The sequence below is a fragment of the Crocuta crocuta genome, unplaced genomic scaffold (genome assembly GCF_008692635.1).
Source record: "Crocuta crocuta isolate KB4526 unplaced genomic scaffold, BGI_CrCroc_1.0 scaffold376, whole genome shotgun sequence".
NCBI lineage: Eukaryota > Metazoa > Chordata > Mammalia > Carnivora > Hyaenidae > Crocuta > Crocuta crocuta.
In genome coordinates, this window is record NW_027527388.1 from 4,987,833 (window position 1) to 5,013,975 (window position 26,143).

The window sequence follows — 26,143 nt, forward strand, 5'->3', positions numbered from 1 at the left end:
ATTATCTTTTTTTTTTTTTTTTTTGTCATTTTAAAAATATTCAGCAAACCTCTAGAGAGTACTACCTTTTTGTAAAGGACTGTACCAGATACTGTGGATAGAATGAGCAAAATTGCCATGGTCCTGCCTTTGTGGAGATTATAGTCTGGTGGGGAACGATGGAGTTAAACAGGATAATCACAGAATGATTGTTTCATTAAAAACTTTGAAAGAAATGAACATATAGTGTAAGTATGTAGTAAAGCATCTTGCTCTTGACTACAGCATTGAGGAATGTCCTTCTGAAGAAGAGCTAATCACAAATTGGATTAGCCTGAATAGGAGTTAATTAATTAGGTGAGTGTAGGTGTGTATTCACGTGTGCATGTGTGTGTACGCACATGTGCGTGTCTGTGTATGCATGTACACATGTACAGGCTCATTTCAGACAGGAGGGCAGGCTTCTTGCAGACAGGGAAGCAGTGTATACAGTGGACCTATGGTAGAGAAGAGGATCGATCCTGGAGTGAAGGCTCATGTTCCTGTGGTTCTTGGAAGGGAAGGGTATGACAGACAGGGTCTAGACCTGGCAAAGCCTCATGGTTCATTGTAATGGTTTTGAGCTTAAACCTGAGAACAGTGGAATTCACTGAAGAATTTTAAAAGCTTTAAAATCAGGTTTGTATTCTGAAAAGACACTTCTTGCTGCTGAGAAGAACATATACTAAAGATGCACGAAAGGTCTTGTGGAGTCCAGTTAGAGGCTATTACGGTAGTCCAGGAATTTTTCTTCAACAGTGCCCTGCTATCCCTGTCACTCTAGAATAGGATGGTGGTGGTGGAAATGCACAGATACAGGAATTTAAGGGCTGTAATCAGCTGGACAAGCTATATTGGATACAAGGGGTAAGGGGAAGACTTGTAATGAAGATTACATCTAAGTTTCTGCTTGGAGAAACTGAATTATAGTAGTGCAGTTCACTGAGTTGAACACTGGATTTCCGGGAAAAGATAGTGAATTTGGTCTTGGACATATGTCTGAAGTACCTTGGCGATTTCCGAATGAAGATGTTAAGCAGCAAGTTGAATATATATATATCTGGAGTTCAAGGAAATGTTTAACCTGGGTTGGAGTATGAATTTGCAAATTGCATTAATTGCTCATTGAATCCATGTGTCCTAATGAGGTTGCTGATGGAGAGAGTACAGACTGGAAAAAACAAGAAGGCTGAGCTTCAAGGTACCGCTAAGAACTAGGTAGAGGAAGATGAACTAGCAGAAAATTTGAATGAATAAAGAAATACGAATGCATGGCATGACTAGAGCCAAGCGAAGTGAGGATTTTGAGAGCCTTCACTCTCTATTCATGCTCATGGGAATAAATGTTTCAAGTAAAAGGGACAGAGAAGAGAATTTATAATGTAGGTTTCCTGTGTCTTAGTCTCCGTGGACAGAAATTGGCAATGTTTTAAGTTGTGTGAGCCCAGTATAGACTTGATTTCTGACACATATAGGAAATCTGCATTTTAACTCATATGTGAGAATTATTTTCAATAAGGTGGCTTTCTGGTAAATAAGATTTCTCTTTGGTGTTTTATATACATAGCAGGGCTGTATGCCTCTCTAGGTGATGCTTATTGTTTTCCTAGGTTAGTTATAATTCTCATTTGATATTTTGTAACTTAAAAATTGAATAAGACTAACCACTATGAACACATATAATATTAGACATATAAAGAGGAAAAGCAGTTAATAAATATAGATATATTCAGAAAGCAAGGAAGAAATAATGTATAGCCACTATGTTTTTGTGTCTACAGCTGGTCATGTGGCTATCCTTGATATTTATTCTTTCTTCCAATATCCATTCCATGTTCTTTTTTAATGATCAATACCTCAGCTGGTTAGATTTCTCTACTTGGTAGAGTTGACTCAAAACCTTAATTTCTGAAGTTCAAGGAATTAGTAGTCCTTCCTGCATTGGGTTACTGGTGTGTCCCATTAACTTTTATTTGGACTTTTGTTCTCTGGATTCCATATATTCTGTTTCTCCATTAGAGAAGCAACACAATTCTCCCCTTAATAATAAAAATCAATTACTCTAGAAACTTCATAAACCTCAGTTTTTTCCAGTTAAGTGGGATGAAGAATCAAATGTGGCTGGGTGGCCGCCTCAGCCTCTAGTTAAAAGGAAGCCTCGTTCTGTTTCCTGGTGGAAATATTCCTTTGTTGGTAACTAAGACATCAAGAACAGCACAAAGACATTGGGACATGGGAAGCAAACACTTTGGAAGTAGGTTATTAGCGATAATAGTGAAGTAAATCGTTGCCACTTCTACCACCTAATTCCCAGAAACCTTGTGTTTTTTTGCTGGTTCAGAGCATGCATTGCATTTTTAGGACAGCACATACAGTGGATGTTGTGATGCATTACCCAGATCCTCCCTTGAGTAATAAAATACTCATTCCCTCAGCTGCTGAGGGTGCTTTTGGCACGGAGCTGTTAGCCTTTAGCCTCTTTTAGAATTGCTGCAGCTGAAGAAAGGCTACCTCTCTCAAGGTCTCTTCCCTTCCCAGGGCCTAGTACATTGAATGACTGCTTAACATGGGGGTATAGAGACTTAATCATCTTGCTTTAGCACTAGGCAGTTTCATCTTCAGTACACTACCCAGGGTTAGCTGAGGCTTCTGTTGGACCTGTATTGTTAGTTCAGATTCTCTCTCTGTTCAATTCTGCTTCCTTCCCCATCTTCGATATGCATTGATTCCAAGACCTTCTATTGTGCTAATGAGACTGTCAGAGTCAGCTTCCCAAGGAACCCAACCTGCAAGAGACTGTAGCCCACAAGACATTCCAACTAACCACATAACTGAGTCTTCAGTGGGCTAGTTCACTGTTCTGTTAAGCCCCCTGTTTGGATTGTCAGGCAAAGACCAATGAATCCTGTGGATGAGAGCTTATTTCCCTTCTCCTTTTGCTGAGGAATGTGTCCCCTTGTCAGAAAGAATGGCATGTGGAGTATCATGAGGGGAATGAAATATTCCCATAGCCTGTATTTGTTGTTGCTGGCAAAAGCATTGTAGGAAGGGAAAGCACAATCATATACTGAATAGGTATGCATTCCATTAAGGATAAATCAGTGCCTCATCCCTAATGGAAGAAATCCAGTATAAGCAACCTGCTACCAAGGGGCTGGCTGGTTTCCCTAGCGAATAGTGCTACATTGAGGGCTCTGCATCTCATGGGAAAGACATATAATGCATTCCAATTAAACTTATGTTGTTCCATTTTGTTCACAATGCTTATTTGTAATTATCATCAGAGCTCTTAGAGGCAAATACATAGATATAGATATAGATATAGATATATGTAGATATATAGATATTGTATATAGTACCTTTGATATAAATGTTCTTCCTCATTTTCGATTGTCACTTAGCTACGATAATCTTCAGTGGTTACCAACTATTGTTGGATATTCCTTAATTTTGATTGATCTGCTTGTGATCAGAATGATACAAAAAAAAAAAACCCACAACAAACTATGCACTGCCAAAATAAGGAAATACACAAAAATTGTGTTTGGATATGGTATCTGTGACATTTTCCCCTTCCTTTACTTTTCTGAATTTTTCGATTTTTGTTATGAGCATGTATGTCCTTTATAGTGGGACTAAGAAGATTGATTCCTTCCCCCAAACTAAAGAAAGCTCTTTTTTTTTTGCCTCCTATAAAGGGGTGTATTATGTTCTAAAACATTTAAATGATTCTTTAAAAATTTGGTTTTCTTTTTTCCTCTTTTTTTCATCCCATGCTCCTGGTGGCACTTTACCATCTGTGTGTGCAGGTGTGGTTGAGAATAGCACAGGAACACTTCTTTCTACACTCTGCAGTAGTGACATTTGAATATTTTTGTAGGTTTTTATTATGTTGCTGGCTATTCCTGTCAGTTGCTAGAAAGTGAAATACTTTCATTATATTATTCATTACCTAGGCATTGACTTAAGAATATATTTATACCTTTTCCATTCTTTCATGAAATTACATATAATTTTTATCTTATTCTAGTACAAAGCAGTTATCTTACTTTGTTACCACAACTACTGATATTAATATTTATTTCCTTTATGAATTTAATAAATAATAGGACTGTGTACTGCATCTACAATATATATCCCTTCAGGGGTATGTAATTTCAATATGATGTCTCTCCTTTTCCTCAAAATGGTACAATGGTTTTATATCAGTCATTAATGAATGTTCATCAAGAAGTATTCTTAGGGAAGTGGCAGGTTGAACTTTTTATAAATTCCAATTTTATATGACTAAAGCATGGGTTCAGTGAATCTGCTCTGGTCTGAAGCTTGGAGCATGGGCGAAGTATCCATTGCTTGTGGCTTAAGGCTGAATAGGCAGGAGCTCCCTATAAAATTTCACTGGATTCTCAATAGTTTCACCAGTTAAAGAAGGTAGAAGATTTCTTTGCTTGATCTTTTAGAGTGATTTAAATAACATAGGTAATTAACTTTTTTAAATCTATTAGTTTCATGTTTGCTGACCTCAAACAATCGAGGAGATATTATAGATATTTCTTCCATCTTTCAAATGTCATAATTTAGGAACTTTGATGGTCATCACACCCTTGCTATGAAATCAAGGATTATCTATGGTCACAAAAGATCTTTTTGATCTATTTACTGCAGGGTACTTGATCTCTTCAGATGTTTGTTGTGGAATGTAGCTGTCCCATTATGTGTTTAAAACACACAGTTGGCTGAATCCGTGTTGTAGCAATTGTATTCTCCATTTGGAAGTACTGAATCTTCTGGAACTTGGTAAGCTTCTATAACTAAAAATGAAATGATTCCCCAGCCTGAGATACGCCTTATAAAAAGTGGAAGTTCATGAATTGTCCCGTTTCTGTTAAGGGCTTCTTGGCACAAGGACACCTGAGTCCCATTATCCAGCGGAAACAAGCATTTTTGTCCTTGCCTGGGGTTGTGGGGTTGATGAACTGTTCTGTTTCCAGAAAGCAGGAGAACTGCTTTGGTGAGCTGGTGCAGAGGACCATACAGTACGCAGCAACCTTTCTGTAGGTGGGAAGGATTTGTGCCCAGTTCTGAAAGAGACGCATATCTGCTATTCACCTACATTCTTCATGAGGCCTTTAATCAAACTATACCAGGTCTGAAGCAGGAATTTTAAGCACTTTGCTTTTGAATGGATGTAAAGGCTTTTAAATGCTGGATCAAGTAAGAATTAGACTCAAGATAGGTTGTTCCAGATTTTTACTGAAATAGAACTCTTGGCATCAGCTTCACTGGCTTAAACTGTGCTTCTGTTGTTGGAAATGAAAAGCAAATCAGAAGACATCAAATGGGAGTCCCATTTTTGGATATACCAGCTCTCTGTTGCTCCACGGTAGCAACCTGAGAGTTGGGAGAAAGTAGAAGTTAAAAGAGAGAAAATGTAATCATGTCTCTGTGGGCTCGTGAGCCTGTTAATGAAATTTTGCTTTTCTAAAGTAAGCCTTCCTATGAGGCAGCTTTTAGAAATCCTCCCTCTAGAAAATGCCAGCACAATGCTGTTCTTGTGAAAAATTATATCACTGCATTTCTTCTCTCCCTTTTTAAAGGGAAGATTTTTCTTCAATTGGCTGAGCAAACAGGAGTTTCAGTTAATGTCCATTTTCATGATGTCTTTAAAATATTGAACAATATCTTTTATCACAAGGTTATGAATGGTGAGAAAGTATTTAAATTGAGTAATTTCACTGACAATGCCCTAATAAATGTTGGTATTCAAAACATGTAAAATAATAAGGAGGCTTATTTTAGGGCATTTGCGTGTGAAAGGGTAGTGCGCTGCATAGTACGAGCTAATTATAGTGGTCAATCCAACCAGACAACCACCGAGTCGCAAACACGGTTTCTCAATAGGAAAGCACAGAATTTGACTCTGACTGTTGCTCCCAAATCTGAACCACTGCAGTGATGTGGGGGTAGGGACACTGGGAGGTTTCTTTGAGAAGTGTGCAAAGTCATAAAGAAACCCAACGAGAGCTATTAATCTTCAAAATGACTCTAAAAATGCTGTATAATTCAACTTTGCTTTACACTGTTTGGCAGTGCACAAAAAATACCTTAAAACAACTTGCATTGGTAAATGAATAAAAGAGGGGAAGATACAAAGAAAAAAAAGAGAAATGGTACAAAGGTTTTCAAACGAGATTTAAAAAAAAAGAATGAAGAATCTGGCACAAAGAGCCTCTCCAGGGGAAAGCTTTGAACTCACTTTTTACCCAGGGCCACAGAAATGTTTTGGGGCTTGCACTGAAAAGGTTAACAAGGGGAAGCGACTCAGAAAGGCATGATGCCATCATTGGCCACATCCCCCTGATTCCACATTTGTGGAAATCTTGGTAGGTTTCATAAGGGCAGCTCCAAATCAATCTGAATATTATGTGAGGATTTCAGAAAGCTGTCCTGAGGAAATGAAAATAGTTGAATAGATGGAATTGAAGATTATTTCCAAAGTCATTTACAATGTCACATATGCAAACACAGAAAAGATATAAGGAAAGGAATATTGCCAAGCAAATCAGATAATACACACACACACACTGTATATATATTTTTAAACTCACATTCCTTTTAATAATTTCACTATGGCTTTGGTTTTGGTGATTACCGTATTAAGTTTTGGAATAGAGTTAGGCAGGCCTGGCCCTGGGTAGAAATGAACACTAGTGAAGATTTTTGCTCTCCAGGCTTCTTTTCTGGTCACTTATCTTATACTTTGGCTCTCAATTTTAAGCACTCAGTGTACTCATGGTGTCCAGGTCAGGTCCATCTCTCACTTGTAGGGCTTTATATGTCTTAACACCTAACTTCTAGTCGAGCCTGTCTCTCTGTCTCATTCATTCATTCAACTCCTTCACACAAAAAGTGACTGTATATCTGTATATATCCTTCCTTTTATTTCCCTCATGTTTAAATGTGCCAGCACTTTTCCCCCCTATTCCTTTTGCTTCATGAGAGTTGGATGATCTAAGTCACCAAAAGGCCTTATTGCATGTTGATGGATTAATATTTTGTACCTTCCAGGAAATTCTCGAAGATATGGCCTTGTTCTCCAATGCCAAATTATTAATCCCCACTTCAGTAAAGGAGAAGGGAGACCCCTAATAATCACGTCAAATCACCTGTGCAACAGCCAATTGTACCTAAATGTGAAATAGCCTTAAGATTAAGCTAGAGAAGATTCTTATGGGAATCTGGATCTTGGAACTTTCTCACTGATTTTTTTTCTTTCCGTTGATTGTAGCTGAGATGGTTGCAAAGGTTCTGTTATACTGTGGGATATACTTGGATTTTCTTCACTGTAAGTTATGTGGGTATAGTTAGAACCATGCTTTTTAGCTTGAGAATTTCAGACATCTGAACAAAGAGCTCTGAGAAACATTGCATGGGAAAAAAGCAATCATACAGGGCATGATAAGTAGGATGGCATGGTGGATGGAATGTCAGATGTCAAGAAATATGAGTTGTGGCTCTGTCTCACATATGACAAATCTAGTTTATTCCTTAATCTCTCTGAGTGAGATTCCTCAATTGCAAAATGAGGTGGCCATCGATGCTTCTCTTTTGGCACCTTGCAGCTCCATCAAACAATTTAAACCCGCTGGATTAGAAGATCTCTCATGCTGTTTCCAGCTGTTCCAAACCTCGATTCAGAAATTAAAACAGATTCAACAGGGCAACTTTGACTTCGCAGTAAGGGATACTTGTGGAGCACAGAAAGCCTTGTTTTCTGTGACATATCCTTTACTAAGAATCCTGTGGTTGAGCTCCTGCCAGGATTTAGAATCCTCCAAAGTATTAATAAATATTTAGTATCTTGTCTCTACCAGAGACAAACTGCTTTGTCCCTGAATGTACAGAAATGAGAGAAACTGACATTCCTGTCTGCCTGAGGAATGATTGTCCTGTAGAAAGTGAGGTTGGGGCTTTTAGGAATTAAGGCCTTTCTTAGCAGAGAGCCTCATCTCATGCCTCTCTCAGATAGTCCCGACTGGGCCAAGTGGGCATTTCTGGACTGTAACCAGAGGCAAACAAGGGCACTATATCCTTGTAGTTTCTTTTTCTTTGGGCACAGCTTCTGATGTTTTGAGTTTGTCATCCCCTCAAACTGCTCTACTCTTTGAAGTCCTTCTGTTTTCCTATGAGTCTCCCAGGCCTTGAAACTCTCTCTCATTCCCTGTGACATTTCCAGAGATCAGTTTGCAGCAGGACCACATCCTCCAAGATAATGTGTCCCTCCCAACCCATACTCCCGCCACAGCTCTTTTAGGGTACAGTTCTTCTAAGTAACAGCTCTTTTAAGGATACTGTTCAGTTCTCTAGATTAGCTTTGGGAAAGCAAATCTGTATAAATACTCACTGCCATAATCTTAACTGCCCCCTCAGCAACTTTCTATTTTTCTCTGAGGTGGAGAAATGGTCTGTTGATTTTTCCTTTGGCTCAGAGTGTATTCTCAGATACCCAGAGGATTCTAGGATGCTACGATTCTCTCTTTGTGGTGGATAATTCAAAAACCTAGGGAGCTTGGCATAACTCTCCAATTTATATTTACTTCCTTGGGCAAAGCAACACATAACGAGTCAAGACTGAGAAACAGCTCTGGGTTTATCATAGTTCCCTGAGGCAATTATGCAAAGTAAACTCTAATAAAGATCATGGGTTATACACATAAGAGCAGCTTAAATCCATGCTTCATTTAAGCTCATTGTGATGAGTGGATATTGGTTGTTTGTTGCCTTTTCCCTGTGGACTAAAAGATTAGCGTTCATTTCAGAGTAGCATAATTTGTTCTTCAAGGGAAGACATTTAAATGATGAAGAAAATCACATCCTGTGGGATGACAGGTGACTAGGACCTTGGACTTTTGAAATGTGTGTGTTTATAGTTTTTGTTCTCTAATCCTTTGAAGCAAGGAGGTAGGAGGGATTCTAATTAGGGATATCTCTTTGGAGAGGGACCCTGTAAATCCTAGGGATAGATGTCTCCTCCAACTCTGGTGCATGACTAGGAATTTTTTGAGGTCATCAGACCACGACATAATTTTCCATGAAAGAAAGAATAATTCAAAATCATAACACTGATGAAAAGATTAAGAAATTGTCTTCATCAGTTTGGGCTGCTACAACAAAATACCATAGACTGCGTGGCTTATAATGATTCCTCACAGTTCTGGAGGCCGGAAGTCTAAGATCAAAACATGAGCAGATCTGGTGTCTGGTGAGAGTCCATTTCCTGGTCGATAGATGGAGGTCTTTTTACTGAAACCACAGATTGTGAAAAGGGCAAAGGGGCTCTGTGGGATCCTTTTATGAGGCCACTGATGCCATTTACAACAGCTTGTCCCTCATGACCCAATCACCTCCCAAAGGCCACACTTCCTATACCATTACTTTGCGGGTTGGGGTTTCAACATATGAATTTTGGGAGACACATGCATTCAGTCCATTGCAGAAATACACTTAGGCATAGTTTTGCTGATTTTGCGGACAGATTAATTGCATTATTAAAGGACTTCAAATTCTTGTCTTTGAAGGCCCATTATTGTCAGGCATTGTCTTCCCTGATTCCATTCATTTTCAGGCTCTCATATCTGTGAGGTACAGGTCAGTTCTATCCAGGTTCCCTGTTAATCCTCAGTAGAAGAGGAACTGAGCATTAGAAGCCTTATCCACTGGCAGGTGGAATCTGGAGCCCTGCCACATATACGTGGTAGTGTGGAATAGACTTAGCTTCTGATATGCTACAGAACAGCTCTGAGCTATGACATCTTATTGGCACCTGCCTCCTAATCTTTCTCAGGTGTCAGGTGATATCAGTTAGGATCTGGGTTTCTTTGTTCTAATACTTTAGAGATTTGGAACTCATTATCATTTCTGAAAACCAGCCTTATGGTTTAAAACCCCAGCAATATTGATGACGGTTCAGTTTTATTTAGCACATTTATTTAGCACTGTGTGGGATGAGCTTTTTCAGTCATTTTATGTGGATTATCTCATTGAAATTCTCACCACAATCCAATGGAAATATTTTATCCTTACTTTACAGTTCAGAAAATGTAAGCATTGAAAGGTTAGTTAACTTGCCTGAGTTTACAGAGCCCATAGGTTGCAGACCCAGTATTTGAAAACAGATTTCCTGACTTGAGAACATACATTAAATTTAATTGATTGATTAATTAATTATGTAAAACATCTTGAAAGAAAAGTGTTCTTAAACCTATTATTTTTTTCCCTTTTTAAATTATTGAAGTATAATGGACGTATAATGTTATATGAGTTTCAGGTATACAGCATATTGTTTGACAGTTCTGTACAGTACTCAGTGCTCTCCATGGTAAGTGTTGTCAATGGCTGTCAACATACAAAGTTGTTACAGTATTATTGACTATATTCCCTATGCTGTACTTTTAATCTCCATGATTTACCTATTTTATAACTGGAAGTTGGTACCTCTTATCTCTTTTACCTCTTTCATCCATTGCCCCACCTAATTCCTCTGTGGCAACCACCACTTTGTATTTGAGAGTCTGGTTTATTTGTTTGTTCATTTCTTTTGTTGTTTAGATTCCACATATAAGTGAAATCATATGGTCTTGGTCTTTCTCTGTCTGACTTATTTTGCTTAGCCTAATACTCTCTGGGTCCATCCATGTGGTTGCAGATGGCAAGAGTTTATTCTTTTTTATGGCTGAGTAGTATTCCATATATATCTCACATCTCTTTTATACATTCATCTATCAATGGACACTTAGGTTGCTTCCATGTCTCTACTCTCATAAATAAAGCTGCAATAAATCTAGGGGTGCATATAGTTTTCAAATTAGTGTTTTTGTTTTCTTTGGGTAAATACCTAGTAGTGGGAATACTGGATCATACAGTATTTTTATTTTTAATTTTTTTGAGGAATCTACATACTGTTGTCCACAGTGGCTGTACCAATTTACATTCTCACCAATAGTGCACAAGGATTCGCTTTTTTCCATATCCTCAACATCATTTGTTATTTCTTGTCTTTTCGAAGCTAACCATTCTGAGTGGTGTGAAATGGTATCTCATTGTGATTTTGATTTGCATTTCTCTGATGATGAGTTAATGTTGAGCATCCTTTCATGTGCCTGTTGGACGTCTGTATTTCTTCTTTGGAAAAGTATCTGTTCAGGGCCTCTGCCGATTTTGTAATCAGATTGTTTGGGGGTTCTTTCTGGTTTGAGTTGTGTAAGTTTTATATATATTTTCAGATATTAACCTCTTACTGGATATATCATTTGCAAATATCTTCCCCCATTTGGTAGGTTGCTTTTTGTTTTGTTAATGGTTTCCTTTACTGTGCAAAATCTCTTTGTTTTGATGTAGTCCCAATGGTTTATTTTTGCTTTTAATTTTCTTGCCTGAAGAGACAGTTCTATAAATATGTTGTTATGGATAATGTCCAAGAGATTACTGCCTGTTTGTCTTTTAGGAGTTTTATGTTTCAGGCCACACATTTAGGTTGTTAATCTTTTTTGTTTGTTTCTTTGGGAGGGATTTGGTTAAAAAAAATGGCCCAGTTTCATTGTTTTGCTTGTAGCTGTCCATTCTCCCCAGCACCATTTATTGAAAAGACAGTCTTTTTCCCCATGGTATATTCTTGCTTCCTTTGTTATAGATTAATTGACCATATAGGTGTGGGTTTATTTCTGGGCTCTCTATCCTGTTCCTTTGATATATATGTCCATTTCTGTGCCAGTACCATACTATTTTGATTCCTATAGCTTTGTAGTATATCTTGAAATCTGGAATTGTAATACCTCCAGCTTAATAGAACATGAATTTTAACCAATCCTCCAGTTGTCTATTATATCATAGGCTCCCATGAAAAAGGACCTAGGTGAGAAAACCCTTAAAACCAGAGAAATTGTGGTCCTGCATCTGGTTTGTTTATATCTGATGGAAACACTACCAATCTTAGGTGTACTAACATTAAATTTTGGCTTCATACATTTTCCCTTTGCGCCATTCTTTTTCATTTAATAATATTCATTGTGTGTTATTTACTCAGTGTATTGATTAGAGTAATACTTGCAGCTGCTAAGTCTGTCACTGGCTTTACACAGTAGAAGTTAATATTTTGCTCACATCCTGACTGCTGAGCCTCCTTCCTCATGGTGATTTACAGACCTAAGCCTCCTTGTGACTCAGCCTTCCCTTAGGTCTGCATAGTCCTCTGCTAAATGGAGAATGAGAGGATGGAGTAGACACATTTGTTTCCCAAGCAAGATGGCTGGAAGTGGCATGTATCAGCCTGCTTGGCAAGAACCATTCACATGACACCCACTTGAGGCGAGAGAACTAAGGAATGTGATCCTTGGCTTGGCCTCTGCTTCTTGGCAATAGCTATATGCTGTGAATGGTGACAACATGTGGATGTTCTTTTGGAAAGTAGCTGGGTATACAGAAATGATAAAGTTTTTGGAAAGAGCTTAGAAGCTGCAAACCTGGAACCAGTATGGCTGCATGAATCATAGAAAGCTTTGTGCTTATTGGACCAAAGTCTCTGGATGCATTTGTATGGTTTATGTATCTAGGCTTTTGTTTTGATATGTGAGTAAGTTCAACCTTCAGGGTTGTGCCAGACAGTCTGATGGTCACTTGATGCCTCATATCTGGGGGACTAGACCACCATTTCTGTCCTTACATCCACTGGCTGGTCTCCTCTAAAGCTGATAGAGACACTCAGAACCATAAAGTTGATACCCTGACTTTGGGCACAGCCAATGCCTGGACACTTGATACTGGGAATTTCTTCTATTGATTCTTGGAATGGGGTTTCCTTTGGTAGTCCCTGGTTTCCAGTGAGTTCTTACTAGTTGGTTTTCTAAGGCTCTGGCTCCAATTCACAACAGAGACAGGACTTCCCTCATATCTCAAACTGACTAGTAGGTTGCTGTGTGAATCTGTTTTAGAAGATGGTCACCAGTAAGATAACTTTATTTCCTATACTCTTCCTGTCCTCTGACTGTTCTGATCTAGACCAGCTTCACTGAGTGTTTGGTCCCAAACAGAGAATGTATATAAGCCTGACTCAGTCATTTCCACTTCATATGCTCTTTCCCCCCATTGTTAATGCTTTGTCAGATTCCCTCTACCCCTGTCTGTTCATAAACTTGTCACCTCACTAACTCCATGGTTGCTCCATTCCTTGTTGAGTGTTTATAATCACCAGCCTTTTGTTCCCATCTTGCTCAAATCCAGGAATATACTGATAGATTAGAAGAGGGACACATTTTAAGTAAGATCATCTAGTACAGGGAGGTGGTCCAGGTCCATTTGAGGAATGTGGCTTAAATTTCCCCTTTTGATAACTTCAGTATTCCCAACATGACAATCATGGATAGTATGTATATGAATCAAATTTACTTGACCTTTTCACATATCTAAACTCCCCATTTAGGTGGCATTAACAGTCATGTGTGGCTGGACCTATGATTTATATTTCTCTCACCTTGCAAATAAGGAGATAAAAATGAATGAGGGTACCTAAACCATCTCATACAAATTTCTTTTACACAGAATGTTTGAGTCAACAAACAAAAATTTCATGCTTTAATTAAAGAGCATAAAGGAGGGGCGCCTGGGTGTCTCAGTCAGTTAAGTGTCAGACTTTGGTTCAGGTCATGATCTCACAGTTAGTGAGTTTGTGTCCTGCATCGGGCTCTGTGCTGACAGCTCAGAGCCTGAAGCTTGCTTCAGATTCTGTGTCTCCCTCTCTCTCTGTTCTTCCCTAGGTCACACTGTCTCTCTCTGTCTCTCAAAAAAAAAAAAAAAAAAAGGAAAAAAGAAAAAAGAAATTAATGTTAAAAAATAAAAAAAAAAAGAGCATAAAGGAAATATTCACTAAAGAGGACTTTCCCTTTTGGATTCTCATCCTACAATGCAGGGCACAGCTTGGAATATATTCTTGCTTCTCAGTAGGGGACGCATTGGTAAAGACTTAATATTTGTACTGATTTTGCTTCTTTTTTTTTTTTGTTTTTACTGTTTTGTCCTTTCCATATACAGTTTAGTGTCACAAAGGGAATGGTTATTACTCAAATGAGTAGGACTTTGTTCTAGGGTTCAGTATATTATAAATTTATGTGGACCTTGAATACATTTCTTTGCCATTTGGACTTGTGTTGGTTTAACAATTAAAAATAATGTTAATAATGATGACACTGATACGCCAGCATTGCATTATGCCACTTGTTTGGAAACTTTAGGATTTTACCATACCAGAGAAAAGCCTCCATGGCTAAGAAATTTATTTTCCATAAGTACTTCATCATTTTTAGCTGGATTGCCAAGCAGACTAAATGTTGCCTTTACGGTGATTTTTTGGCCCATACAGTCATCTTTAATGTTTGGAATTTTTATGGTGTTAGTCAGGATTATATTCTCTAGTTCACTATTTTACAGAGCCATTCCACATTTTTCTAGGGCATGGGGACATTTTATTTTGTAATCTTTCATGTAAGGGCTTTGAATAAAATTTCCTTGGATACTGTGCTTTATAATAACTTGAGATGTCATTTAAAGAGGAGAAGAGATAATAGAATTAACATTTATTAGGCAGCTACTTTCTTCCAGGCACTTTGTTTGTATATTATTTTAATTAAAACCCACAGAAACTTTTTGAGTAAGACAGTGCCTTCCATTTTACAAATGAATAGACTGATAATGTCTAAGTAGCTCCTGTACAGTTAACAGAACACTGTGTGGAGGACAGGCTCTGAATTCCATTTCTAGAACTTTCTTCCCTATGTTCTTAGGCTCTCAAGGTTTTTAAAGACTACAGGCAATAGCATGGCTGTGCTTGTTAAATGAAATCCAACAATACATATTAGTAATGTGAGGAAGAAAAAATTCATTTTGAAACCAGGATGCGTGACTCTGTGCCTTTTCTTTTTTCCTTGAACAAAACACCCACTGATTTCAAGGGCACTTTGGTGTCAAAAAAATCTCGAAGTAATCTATTAGTCCTTGATTACTAGTTAGGTGTGTATATCAAATCATATTTTCTATTTTTCATGTACCCACAGTAAAGTAGGGGTAGGTGGTAATTTTGGTGTTTTAATATGATCTTGTTTATGCAATACAGAAGAATGCATGCTGAGTTTTGCAGTTGAAAACAACTAAGGCTGACATGAACACCAGAAACGTGGATATTTACCTGTTATTATACTACCAACACTGCCATTTCCATCTTGCACAAAAAAGTGTGTGTGTGTATATGTGTGTGTACACACACACTCTCTCTCTTATACCTGAAATATATTCCACCCATCACTTACACTTTCTAAGAATCTGTGGAAGTAGTAATACCACACAATAGAACCGCTGTCACTGTAAGACATAAAAAAGCAGCAAGAGATGAATGGCCTTATTACTGACTGAGGTAAAGTAGATTGACCCTGTGATTCAAATCTGATTGACTTAATGACTTCATTGCATATGGGCAGTGTCAGAAGGCTGTCGTGAAACAATCGTTTGCCTTAAGAATGTTGCTGCTTTTCAAAAGCGTGACTCCAACCTTATCAGAATGTCAGAGTAGCAGTCTTGGCAACTGCATTTGTTGACTGGCAGGAAACCCATCTGTAAGCCAGCGATATGGGGATCTGGCATCTGCGGAAGGTGATTTTATTTTCCCGAGAATAAAGAAGCTATATCCTTGGAAATGAAGAGCGTCGGATTTGTCTGTTAGAGGGTTGTGGCTGTTGTGCCTTTTCCCTTAATCAGTTTCCACCAGAACTAAGGAAGAACCTACCCTGTTTGCTATAATTCAGATGAAGAGAGTTGGGGGTAGGGTCTAACAAAAGCATTCAAAACCAGATTCTCAACTGTTTTGATACCATAGACCTCTTTGTAGGCAATTGAAGTGGGTAGATGTCTTCTCAGTATGTTTTAAAGGCATAGAATAAAACATTTAAGTTTATAAGGGAAATACAATTATGAAAATATGTAAAAAAGAAATTTGTGCTGAAGAAATATGTGTGCTCTTTGATTAGTGAAGCATTGATGAGTATAACTACTTTTTTAAAATCTGTAAGAACAGTAATATGGAAATACAAGTGATTTCTATTAGTGACAAACAAATAAGTAACCCTACTACTACTGTGATTTGTTAACCTAAGTTCCTAATTGAGGAGAATTCTAATTTCAGTTAAATGTTTTGAAAAATCTGATTTTTTCTCACACATTTGCAAACTCCTAATTTCTATTCTTTGGGGGGAGTCTGTGGACAGTAGCTTAAGGAGATCTGTTAGAATGGTCAAGGAGGGAGTCAAGGGATTAGGCTGTCACAATTAAGTCCATTGGAGAACTTTTGAAGATATAAGAGAGATGTGTCTTGGCAGCATTTATAAAATAAGGACAGAGGCTTCACTGTACTTTATGATCTTTAGAGGCATCTTTTAACATCTAATATTGATTGTTATAAACAAATATATTGAGCAGTTCTTACTGTTTCATTTCAGGTTCTTAAGATTGGACTTAAGAAAAAGTAATGAAAATTTTTTTTAACATTTATTTATTTTTGAGAGACAGAGAGGACAGATCATGAGCAGGGAGGGGCAGAGAGAGGGACACATAGAATTGGAAGCAGGCTCCAGGCTCTGTGCTGATAGACATGAGACTTGAACCCAAGAACTGTGAGATCATGACCTGAGCTGAAGTTGGACGCTCAACTGACTGAGCCACGCAGGCGCCCCAAGAAAAAGTAATTTTTATCATGTTTATTAAATATAAAAATTAAATGTTAACTAAAATTGTTCTTGCTACTTATAGGCCCATTTATATATTTATTTATCTGTATACATATATAAGTATCTGGAGTAATGTTTGCCAATAGCCAGTAATGATTACAGCTGAGTTGAGATTTGGACATTTATTTTTGTTTTCTAGAGTGGGTGAAATCAGTTCATTATTTAAACATTTGGTATGGAAGGGAAGGCAGTAGCTGACAATTTCTTTAGAATGAAAAGGGGAGATGAAAGTAGATTCATGCACAGAGGAATAGAAGCAGTGGAGGAAGAGATACTGGAATTACAAGTAAAGAAAGGATAAGTGGTGGAATAAATGTTGACTGCAGGCAAAGCAGTGTTATCAAGAGATGGGTACTAAAGGAGAGAGAACAATTATTTCTTGAGATGAGATCTGAGGCAGTATTGCCCTTAGACTCAGGAAACAGAAGCCCCTTTCCTGAGTGCCATGCTTGAGGGTCCTGTTTGGCTTTCCTCAGGCTACATCTCTTCCCATAGGGCCAGGAATTCCTTAGGTCAAAGGGACATGCCACTCAGCCCTGCACATACACTACTTGACCATGCTCCTTTGTTTTTTAAGAGCTTAGCCGTCGTAAGGTGGACTCCTTTGCTAGGGTGTATACGTCTTTGCCTGACGTGTGGCAAATGGCCAAGTGATTTTGTTTTGGTGATACATAGGTGAACATACAGGTTGGGTGTCCAGAGTGCACACACAAGGTTACTTGGCATTCAGGATGGAGCTTGGAATGAAGAAGCAAACAGGGCAGGCTAAGGGCTAAATAGAACTGGGAGCCTGGGGGCCCTGGCCCACTCTCTAGCTGCCAAATTCCAGTATAAAACTTGGAGGAGTTCACATCTTCTAAATTTGGCCTGATGAAGCATTAGGACTATGTAATTGTTGAGTTAAGAAGATATAACATAATTATTTTAGAGTTTGTTTGATGTATTGAGGTCTTTAAACTATTTAAAATGTGGAAAAATGGATTTCCATTTCTACTTGTGCCCCAGGAACCACAACTGTGGTCATAATTTAGGGAAAGTATGGAAAACAAGGGCTTTGAAAAGTGAACGTGAAGAGTTCATGTTGGATTAGCTCCTGGGCTCAGTAGTTCATGAGTCAAGCTCTTTTGGGGGTGAGAGAGGGGTGGGATGTGGGACTGCAGAGAACAAAGGCCAAAGGAACTTCACTAGAAACAGGCATGGCAAGAAGTCAAGGATTAGGAAGAAGCAGGCAGGGCTAAAAATGTCAGGTAATATGTACTTTCTTGTGACTTTCTCTGGCAGTATTTGGGGGCTGAGGAGTAGGGTCACTATGCAGTTTCTCAGATTCATTCATTTATTTATCCTTTTGTGTTTGCATGTGTACTGAGAACTTATGGCATGCTACACACTGTTGTATGCACCTGGGGTATTGTGATAAACACAGTTGACAAAGCCTCACTTTCCTGAGGCTAAAGTTTGCCTTTCCCAGAATTGCTAGGAATGACACAACTTATCTCAATGGGCAGCATAATAAGGGGAGAGATCAAAACATAGGTACCTTTGACTCAGTAATCACTCTATGTAAAAATCATATTCCGCTAGCAGCATCATCAATGACTAAACACTGCTTAGCAGCACAGAAATATAGTCAGCATGCATTGTCTTATTTTATTCTATTTAAAAATTTTTTAATGTTTATTTTTGAGACAGAGTGTGGGAGTAGGAGTAGAGAGAGAGGGAGACACAGCATCTGAAGCAGGCTCTAGGCTCTGAGCTGTCAGCACAGAGCCCGACGCGGGGCTTGAAACCATGAGCTGTGAGATCATGACCTGAGCTGAAGTCGGATACTTAACTAACTGAGCCATACAGGTGCCCCTGCGTTGTCTTATTTAAAAAAAAAAAGAATTTTACTCAAGCTATCTTTCAGCATCTTGCTTTCTACAATTTTCCTGTCTTCTCCTTATGGGTTGGCAGAGAGGCAAGTTACAGAAAATCCTCCTACACATTTTCCTCTACTACCTTAGTGACTAACATTCATCTCAAAATCTGTCTGTCTGTCTAAGTGCTTGTGTACATTGTACTACTTTCTCGCTTGTTAAAAGGCAAGGTTATAACTGGTCTCTTTTCCTTTGACGTTAATTACTCACATTCCAAACGCAAGTCTGAGAGAAGCCAAAGGCCACAAAATTCCCTGGTGAAATTCCTGCAGTTGTCTAACTGGGGTGGCTTGTCTTCACTTGTGGCTGTCATGGTGTCATGATAACGATGTTGATTTAACATAGTTCACTGAATTTTTAGGTAAGTCTTTTTAAACAGAGTGTATTATCAGGTGCAGTTAAACCAAAAAGTGACATGAAAGTTTTTTTTCATCTTAATTTAAAATTTTAAAGTGTTCTAGAAAGACAGTGGGCTTTAACACTTGGTAAGTGATCTCAGTATCTAAGTGTCCTCATTTGTAAAATGAGAACAGTGTCTGTGCCATACAGTTTGTTTATTTTTGGAAGTTCCAGTATTGGCATACTGTGTTATATTATTTCAGGTATATAATATAGTGATTCAACAATTCTATGCATTACTCAGTGCTCATCATGATGAATGTACTGTTAATTCCTTTCACCTATTTCACCTATTCCCACACTACCTTCTCTCTGGTAACCATCAGTTTGCTCTCTATAGTTAAGAGCCTGTTTCTCTCATTTCTTGCCATTTGCTTATTTGTTTTGTTTTTTAAATTTCATATACGAGTGAAGCCATATGGTATTTGTCTTTCTCTGACTTATTTCACTTAGCATTATACTCTGTAGTTCTGTCCATGTTGTTGTGATAACAAGATTTCATCCTCTTTTATGGGAATAATATTCCATCATATATATATATGGGTGTGTGTGTATGTATGTATGTGTGTATATATACACATACTTCTTTATCCGTTCATCAGCCAGTGGGCACTTGGGCTGCTTCCATAATTTGGCTATTGTAAATAATGGTGCTACAAACATTGGGGTGAATGTATGTCTTTGAATTAATGTTTTTGTATTATTTTTTGGATAAATATCCAGTAATGCAATTGCTGGATCATAAGGTAATTCTATTTTTTAACGTTAGAAGGAAACTCCATACTATCTTCCACAATGGCTGCATCAGGTTGCATTCCCACCAATAGTGTAAGAGGGTCCTTTTTTCCCACATCCTTGACAATACCTGTTGTTTCTTGTGAGTTTAGCCATTCTGACAGGTGTGAGGGGATATCTCATTATAGTTTTGATTTGCATTCCCTGGTAGCAAGTGATGTTGAGCATCTTTGCATGTGTCAGTTGGCCATCTGTATGTCTTCTTTGGAGAAATGTCTTTTCATGTCTTCTGCCCACTTTTTAAATTGGATTATTTGTTTTTTGGGTGTTGAGTTTTGTACATTCTTTATATATTTTGGACACTAACCCTTTATCAGATATATCATTGGCAAATATCTTCTTCCATTCCATAGGTTGCCATTTAGTTTTGCTGATTATTTCCTTTGCTGTGCAGAAACTTTTAATTTTGATGTAGTTCCAAATGTTTATTTTTGCTTTTATTTTCCTTGGTTCAGGAGACATATTTAGAAAAATGTGGCTTTGGCCAATGTCAGAGGAATTACTGCCTATGCTCTCTCCAAAGATATTTATGGTTTCAAGTCTCACATTTAGGTCTTTAATTCATTTTGTGTTTATTTTTGTGTATGGTGTAAGAAAGTGGTCCAATTTCATTCTTTTGAATGTTGTCATCGAGTTTTCCCAACACCATTTGTTGAAGAGACTTTCTTTTACTCATTGCATATTCTCGTCTCCTTTGTTGAAGATTAATTGGTCATGTAATTGTGGGTTTATTTCCGGGTTTCGATTGTGTTCCATTGATCTGCATCTCTGTTTTTGTACTGGTACCATTCTGTTTTGATTACTATAGCTTTGTAATATAACTTTAAATCTATAATTGTAATACCTCCAGTTTTGATTTTCTTTTTCAAGATTGCTCTGACTATTCACTGTCTTTTGTGGTTGCGTACAAACATTAGGATTGTTTATTCTAGTTCTGTGAAAAATTCTGGTGGTATTTTGATAGGGATTGCTTTAAATGTGTAGATTGCTTTGTGTAATATAGACATTTTAACAATATTTGTTCTTCCAGTCCATGAACATGAAATGCCTTTCTATTTTTTTGTGCCTTCTTCCTTTCATCAGTGCTTTATAGTTTTCAGAGTACAGGCCTTTCATGTTCTTGGTTAAGTTTATTCCTAGGTATTTTATTGTTTTTAATGTAGTTGTAAATGAGATTATTTTCTTAATTTATCTTTCTGTCACTTCATTATTCGTGTATGGAAATGCAACAGATTTCTGTGTGTTGATTTTGTGTCCTGTGACTTTGCTGAATTCATGTGTCAGTTCTAGGAGTTTTTTGGTACAGTCTTTAGTTCTTCTACATATGGCATCATGTCATCTGCCAATAGTGAAAATTTTATTTCTTCCTGACCAATTTGGGTGCCTTTTATTTCTTTTTGTTGTGTGATTGCTGTGGCTGGGACCTGTAGTACTATGCTGGATAACAGTGGTGACAGTGGACATCCTTGTCTTGTTCCCAGCCTTAGGGGAAAAACTCTCATTTTTTCCCTATTGAATATGACGCTTGCTGTGGGTTTTTCATTTAAGGCCTGTATTATGTTGGAGTATGCTCCTTCTAAATATACTTTGTTAAGGTATAGAGTTTTTTTGAATATTGAAATAATTGATGTATTTAAAGCACCTAGTATGTTGTTCCCCTGAAATTGCTTGATAAATTATGTGTGTTACAGTTAACATCACTGTTACTGAGCCAAAAGATTTTATTGAGCTCTGTGTGACAGATACTGTGGCATATCTGACAACATAACTGGACAAAAGCACCCATCTCATTGAGCTTAAAGGTAACAATTACATACAATAATTCTAGATTTTGCTTTTAACCCAATGTTGTGATGAGATTAGCCAATGTTCTTATTTTTTAATTCTCTATCCTAGGTAAACATTAAAAGGTATTATCCAAGTGATTCCCATATAATAGACATATAATAAGTGTTTATCAAATGAATCAGTAATTATTGCAGTCATGGTGTAAATTTTACAAAGCTAGGAAATTTAATAACTGCCTATATTAGAGAGAAATATGTGAGATATATTTATCAGCATAGGTCTCAATGTATGCTTTAACGGTATTTATTCTGAGTACTGTTATGAAAGACTATAGTAGGAAATACAGGGTGAAACCATGCTGTTTCATGGAAAAGAAGTTAGATCTCCTATAGTTTTACTTATTTCTGAGGTACCAGTGGCAATTCTTCTGGGTCATTTAAAAAAAAGTTTTATTTATATATATATTCTGATTTTTTATTGAAGTGTAATTGGCATATAACATTGTGTAAGTTTAAATTATACAACTTGTTGATTTGATATATATTGCAAAATGATTACCACCATAGCATTAGCTAACATATTTAGCACCTCACATAATTATTTCAATTCTTTTTTGTGGTAAGAACATTTAAGATTTACTTTCTTAACAACTTTAAAATATATACTACATTACTGTTCTGTTGGTAACAAATCTTTTTAGCCTCTGTGTACCTACATGATTTTCTATTTTGCCTATGTTTTTGAAAGATACTATTTTGTTGAGTATAGAATTCTAGGTTGATAGGGTTTTTGTTTTGTTTTTGTTTTTGGGTTTTTTTTTTTTTGGCCTAGAGGTTTGAAAATATTGCTCAATTATCTTTTTGCTTGCATTGTTTCCAAAGTTAAGTCTGCTGCCATTCTTGTTTCTTTGCTTTTATGTATGTAACATATTTTTCCCTTCCACACAACTCTTTTATTAACTCTTTATTCCTGATTTTTGGCAACTTGATTATACAGCTTTCTGGAGTCCTCTCTGTGAAGGTCTCCCAATCACTACTTTGTCCTGTATACTCATGCCACCTTGCTGAAGGCCTGCTTAGCTCTGTTTCTTCACCTGATAGAACCTCTTTGCGGAACCTAAAATCTCTTTTAAGGCTGTAAGCTGCAGCAATCATAACACTGACTGGATTTAAATTTTAACTGTCTGAGACCATTGTCCTTCAGTTGCCTGATGTCCAGTGTCTTTAAAACTGTTGTTGTATATATTTTGTTTGTTTTCCTTAGGTGATAGGATAAATTTAATTATTGATACACTACCTTTGCCGGAAGTGGAAGTATATCCATCTGTGACATTTTGTAATCAGTCGTCAGATTTGAAAAGCTGCAACTTTTTTAAGGGGCATTGTCTTTTCTGGGACAGAAAGACTTTATTGAGAAGGGGATTTCTGAAGTTCAGACTTCTATGATATACTAAGGCCCATGGAAGGCTGAGAGATCTAGGAATTATAGAAAATCTTGAGTCAAAGATTAGTAATTTTTTAAACCAAAAAATGAATTCTCAAGGGTAAAGAGTAAATGGAGATTCTAATTTGCATTTTATTTTATAACAAGTGTAGCCATAAATTATTCTGATAGACACTTACTAGAATGTGTTTTTGTATTTCTATATTTCATTTTTACTTCAGAATTGCTCTTGGTGACTTATTCCAACAATACTTCTCTTGCAATATTACCAAAGTATATTTGGAAGTAGCTTTTTGAGTTTATCTTAAGTTTCAGAAAGTTAAGAAAATCTACCTTAGTAGTCCATAGCTTATTACCTACTTGAAAGTAGATATTTAGAAAATATCTAAAAATCATGGAATCCTAATCCTATTTAATTGTATTCATTTTCCATAATTCTCCTTATTCTATTCTATTCTATTTTAATAGGTATTCTATTCTATTTTAATTACCTAATAGTTACAGAATACCCAGGCATTATAGTACCTAAGGATTTTATGTCTTCACAATGACAACACAATCTCCCATTTATTTTTGATTTTGAAAGTTCATTTACAGTACTTACAGTAAGGCCAACATCTGATTATCTGATTTTTCTAGTATTTATGTGTTTGGCATATCTTTCTGTCTATCTATCTTTCTATCTATCTATCTGTAAGAATACAGAATCCTGGTCTTTATTTGTTTGTTTATTAAAAAAATTTAATTGTAGTATATATGTAATAGTATTTAGTTTCAGGTGTACAATGTAGTGATTTGACATTTGTATACATTAAAGGATTACTTCAGGTCTAGTTATTACCTGTCACCATACACAATTATTATGATATTGTTGACTATAATCCCTATGGTATAATTTTCATCTCCCTGACTTACTTGTTTTATAACTGGAAGTTTGTACCTCTTAATTCTTTTCATCTATTTTGCCTATCCCCCCTCCCACTCCCCTCTGGCAACCACATTTGTTTTATTTACCAACCTATTTCTGTTTTTGTTTGCTTGTTTTGTTTTTCAGATTCCACATATAAGTGAAGTCTTAGGTATTTGGTATTTGTCTTTTTCTGACTTGTTTAACTTAACATAATACCCTCTATGTTCAACTGTGTTGTCACCAATGGCAAGATTTCATCGTTTTTGTGGCTAAGTAATATTCCATTGTGCATATATATCACATCTTCTTTATCCACCCATCTTTCAATGCACACTTAAGTTGGGAAGCTTACCATTTTATTTTGTTTTTTTAAGATTTTTTTTCTAAAGTTGATTTATTTTGAGAGAGAGAATGCATGTGAGCAGGAGAGGGGCAGAAAGAGAGGGAAAGAGAGAGTCCCAAGCAGGCTCTGCATTGTCAGCAGAGTCCAATGTGGGGCTTGAACTCAGGTACTTGTAGTGAAATCATGACCTGAGCTGAAATCAAGAGTCAGATGCTTAACTGACTGAGCCACCCAGGGACCCCAAAGCTTGTTATTTTGAATGCTGAAAGTTATTTTTACAAAATTTAGGATAGCATAAATCTCTAATGCACATTTCCTTGCCTTCATTAACAGACCTATGCTGAATCCCATAAATGAGAACATTGACTAAAATTAGTTATCATAACCAGCAACTTTACAAATTTATAATACAATGATATTCTCAGGAGCTATTGACATATGTAACATTGTTTGTCCCAACACTAAGTAGACCAAGATTTCTATGTTTTTATAGCTTTTTGCTTTTACTTTTCTACTTTACAAGTATCACTATCAATTTTTTACAAGCATATCATAGGGTTACAGTACAACTGTCTTTGGAAATACTCTAAGTAAACAGTCTTCTACATTGCTCAGTGTGTTAGAAATTTTACCTATATAATTATGGCTTTATTATGTTTTTATTTTAATATGTATATAGTAATAAAGATATTTGCTTATATTTATTTGATTAATTTTCTCAAAAGACGATTTTAACATTCATTCATATGATTGATATACATACCATTTGTAGGGAAAATAATTTCCAATTTTGTGCATGAGAAAACTTCAGGTTACAGATACACCATACCAGCTTTATCTTTTCCAGTACTTCTAGAATTGCCAGTGGAGGCAATTTTAGTAATTTCCTGTAATGCAGGTAAATTACATTGTTGCTTCAGTGTGTCTTTATATATTAGAACATTTAAAGAAATCCAGCTATTTCTGTTTCCTAATCACTTTTTGTTTTGGTGAAGAATGTATTCTAAAGACTCACTATAGTCTTAAAAACGTGACTAGAGGGGCACCTGGGTGGCTTAGTCGGTTAAGCATCCGACTTTCGCTTAGGTCATGATCTCGTGGTTCGTGGGTTCGAGCCCCGCGTCGGGCTCTGTGCTGACTGCCAGCTCAGAGCCTGGAGCCTGTTTCAGTCTGTGACTCCCTCTCTCTCTGACCCTCCCCTGCTCACGCTGTCTCTCTCTCTCCTAGAAATAAATAAAACATTAAAAAAAAAAGTGACTAGAAAATTTGGCTAGGCTTCTTGGCACTAATAAAGGCTACTTAGGTAAGTTTTTTAAAGAAATAATCATTTGAGTGTTGAATATCATCTTTAAGGAATGAAAAGAAAGTTTTTCTTAGCTAGAAATTTGTGAACTTTCTAGCAATAAATAATAATAGCTTATTTAGGAAAAAATGCTCTCCCTCTATTTAAAAGAAAAATTAATAATATTATTTCAGAACATGTTATGGAAAATCAGTGTTCCTAGAATTAGCCTTCTAGAGGTTGCTTTAAAACTGTTTCAGAGATGTGCTGGCATCAGAGATGCTGAATTTCAACTAAAAATGGCCTGTTATACAAAGGTACTGTGTGTTATAAATTCAGAAATAAACTTAAGTTAATAACCCTAAGTTAATAAACTTAAGTTGTTATTTAGAAGTAAACTTGTTGACTTCAACTCTACTCAATCAA